Source organism: Scyliorhinus canicula, chromosome 6 (genome assembly GCF_902713615.1).
Source record: "Scyliorhinus canicula chromosome 6, sScyCan1.1, whole genome shotgun sequence".
NCBI lineage: Eukaryota > Metazoa > Chordata > Chondrichthyes > Carcharhiniformes > Scyliorhinidae > Scyliorhinus > Scyliorhinus canicula.
In genome coordinates, this window is record NC_052151.1 from 75,947,583 (window position 1) to 75,951,742 (window position 4,160).

Here is a 4,160-nt window from a genome sequence, read left to right on the forward strand (position 1 = left end):
ACCCCCTCTCCCTGCCCCTCTCTCCCTGCCCCCTCTCTCCCTCCCCTATCCCTATCCCCCCTCTCCCAGCCAACTCTCTCCCTCTCTCTCTCCCCCTCTCTCCCTGTCCCTCTCTCCCTCCTTCTCTCACTGCCCCCTCCCTCCTCCTCTCTCGCTGCCCCCCTCTCCATCTCCCCTCTCTCCCTCCCCCTCTCTCCCTGCCCCCTTTCCCTGCCACCTCTCTCCCTCTCCCTGCCCCTCTCTCCCTCTCCCCCTCTTTACCTCCCCCTCTCTCCCCTCCCCCTCTCTCCCTCTCTCCTCACTCCCTCCCCTCTCTCTCTCCCTGCCCCCCTCTATCCCTGCCCCCTCTCTCCCTGCGCCCTCTATCCCTGGCCCGTCTCTCCCTCCCCCTCTCTCCCTGCCCCCACTGTGTGTTTGTGGGGTGGGGGTGTGTGTGTGTCTGTGTAGTGTGGGATGTGTGTGTGGGTGGGGAGGAGTCTGTATGGGGGGAGGGGTGTGTGTGTGTGGGCGAAAAACACAGACTCGGTTTGACAGCCACATGTAAAAGCTGTGGGCCTCCTTCCCGGATTCTTTGGGAGGGTGAGTGGGAAGTTTTGGGAAGTGGCGGATTATTCTCCGGGTGTGGAGAGGTGGAGTGCAGTGAAAGCTCCCTCCTTGGCCCGGGCAGCTGGCTGTGGAGCCGCCTAAAGCTGGCAGTGTGAATGCAGAGCTGACAGCCTCACATCTGGGTGCAGCATGGTGCAAACTGAGAATAGGGGAAAGGGAGCAGAGCGAGCCCCTGCACATGCCGCAGCTCCACTAGCTACAGGAATGTCTCAGCGGGTCCAGCAGCATCTGGGGAGAGAGAACAGAGTCTGCGGTGGGTGAGTCTGGTGGGAAAGCCCTGCGTGTGAAGTTAACATTGTAATGCAGCTAGCCCGGGCAGTGCAGCCAAAGGGCAGCAGTGTGGGGAGTGCGAGGTGGCCCTCCCCTGCTGGAGTTTCACACTGCACGGTGCTGAGCAAGGTTCAGGCTGGCTGGAGCTCTCTTTAAACCGCCAGGAGGTGACTGAACTGTGGGCCAAGTGCACATTCACGTATCTCCAAACAGCTGGAGTATCTTTGCCGGAAGGTGAACGTTGTCCATGTTTGTAAGCGTGTGCCCCGCTCCCCCTCCTGTGCAGGAGAAGTGCGCTTCTAGCTGAGCTGTACAAATAGACACTCTCTCCTCACTGCGACCTGTCTGGAGAGAGAATAACTGAAATAAACCCGCCATGGAACAAGAGAAATGTGCATCAGTTTGATAAGCAGCCGGGAAGAGAAACACTTGTTAGTAGTCCTGAGGATTGGTGTAAAGCTGAATCATTCACTTTTCCTCTCCATTCAACATTGCCAACGTTATTGTCTGCAAGGGCTTGCATTGGAGGTTATGTTTGTTTTTGAACACGGCTCAGAGAGAATGATTCTGCCACTCTTTCACTGATGTACAGCAGTTTTGCGGCCAGCAGCTTTCACAGGAGTGTATCTGGGAGTCAGCTTGGTCTGTGTGGCTCAGAGTGCTGGCCATCCAGCAATCCGGCTTTCACTCGCAGCTTGGACCACCATTGCCACGCAGCCCGCCTGACTACCTGGGAACTGACTAAACATTGTGTGGGATCTCTTTAATGTTCAGTTGTCAGATGGTGCTTCTATTTACTTTCTCTTAACATAAAGAATTAGCTGCCCGAGGAGCAGAGCCCTGTGCGTGTGTCCGAGCAGATATGTGCAGCCTTCTTTGTTGCTGAACTCAGTGTGTGGTACAGCCGCCACTAGAACCAAGGACTGCAGCTGGGCATCACACCACACAGATAATGACCTGAGTATAAAGGCAGGAATATAATAGCACCCTAAGTCTGATAGTGATTCCGAGACCACGCCTGAGACCAAGGCTTCGTGGGAAATTGAGGCCAACACTTAGTCATGGGTTAAAACCCAATCTGCACCCGAAACTGAGGCATTTAGTGTGTCTGATATCGAGACTGGGCCTGGTGCAGTTATTCTACTCAATCTGAAACTTTAATCTGGAGCCCAGATGATCTGATCGTTTTTTAAATAATATTTTTATTCTCCTCATTTTCCAGTTTTTCATCAAATATGCAACAAACAAAAGATAATTAACAATGACAAATACAATAGCAATCCCCCAACCAGCCTCCCCTTCAACATACAAACCCAAACATCACCCCGGCATCCCAAATACAAAACAAGAATGACCAAAAGAGAATCTACGGTCATCCCATACATTGTAAACAATAAACAATATATTCAATCCTCGATAGCCCCCTCCCCCCAAAAATTTTCGATGGCAACTAATTCTTGAAAGTGCAGGATAAAGAATGCCCATGAGTTGTAGAACCCTTCCATCCTTCCTCTCAACTCAAACTTCACTTTCTCGAGTGTTAAGAACTCCAGCAGGTCCCCCGCCAGGCCGAGGCACAGGGTGGAGAAGCTGACCTCCACCCCAACAGGACCCGCCTTTGGGCAATCAGAGAGGCGAAGGCCAAGACATCTGCTCCCCTCCCGCCTGCAGCCTGGGCTGGCCCAACATCCCGAAAATGGCTTCTAGGGGCCCTGGTTCGAACCTCACATGCACCAGCCCGAGATTACCTTAAAAACCTCCCTCCGATACCCCTCCAGCTTTGAGCAGGCCCAAAACATCTGAACATGGTTTGTGGGCTCCTCCCACATCACTCACATATGTTCTCCACCTCCTCAAAGAGTCAGCTCGTCCTTGCCCTGGTGAGGCACACCCTATATACCACCTTCAACTGGATCAGCCCCAACTTCGCACACAAGGTTGACGCATTTATCCTCCGGAGCACCTCACACCACAGACTGTCTTCCACAACTTCTCCCAACTCTTCCTCCCACTTGGCTTAATCCCCTCCAACAATATCTCCTCCTCCCCAGAATCTTCCCATAAATCACCGACATCACCCCTTCTCTATTCTCCCAGTCGTCAATACCTCTTCCAACAATGTGGGGGGCAGTGCTATGGGTAAGCTCTGAACCTCCTTCCTGGCAAAATCTTGGATCTGCAGATATCGAAATACTTCCCCTGCCCCAGTCCATATTGTACCCCCAACTCCTCCAACTTTGCAAAACCACCTCCCAGAAACAAGTCCTTTAATACCCTAACTCCCCTCTCCTCCCATCTCCAAAACCTCCCATCCCACTTCGCTGGCTCAAATCTATGGTTCCCCCTAATCGGCATCTCTCTTGACTCCACCCACAACTTAAAGTGCTGCCTCAACTGCCTCTAAATCTTCAGCATTGCCACCACGACCGGACTCCCAGAATATTTACCCGGGACCATCAGGAGCGGTGCTGTTGCCAACACCCTCAGCCCCGACCCCCTGCACAGACTTTCCCCCATTCTGACCCACTGGGACTCCCGCCCATTGACCCAACTCCTCACCTTCTCAGCATTCACCACCCAATAATAATACAATAAATTTGGGAGGCCCAACCACCCTGCCTGCTGTCCTCTCTGCAGAAGTACCTTCATGATCCTCACCACCTTCACCGCCCCCCCCCCCCTCCCCCAAGTAAACAAGGTAATCAACTTCTCCACCTCCTTGAAAAACACTTTTGATAAAAAGTTCAGCCAGGCACTGAAATATAGACAAAGACTACGGCAGCATATTGATTTTAATCGCCTGCACCCGACTGCCAGCAACAGAGGAAGACCATCCCACCTTGCCAAGTCCGCCTTCACCCTCCCTACCAAGCTAGTAAGATTGTACCTACGGAGCTGCCCCCAGTCCCGCACCACCTGCACCCCCAGCTATCTGAGGTGGGTCATCGCCCTACGGAATGGCAGCCACCCCACCCCCTGCCCCCACCCCCGGCTGGGACACCACAAAGTACAGTATTCACTTTTGTCCTATTTTAAATTATACACCAAAAAGTTCGAAGCAGCTGCAGTATACCCCCCATCGATGCACTCAGCTTTGGCACATACAATAATAAATCATCCGCGAACAAAGACACTCTACGTGCAAACACCCCCACACTATCCCCTTCCACACCCCCGAATTCCTCAGCGCAATGGCCAAAGGCTCAATCGCTAGCGTGATGATCTGATTGTTATTTAGAGAATAATTTACTGCCTGCATGTTATTTCGGAAACCTTCCATCTCA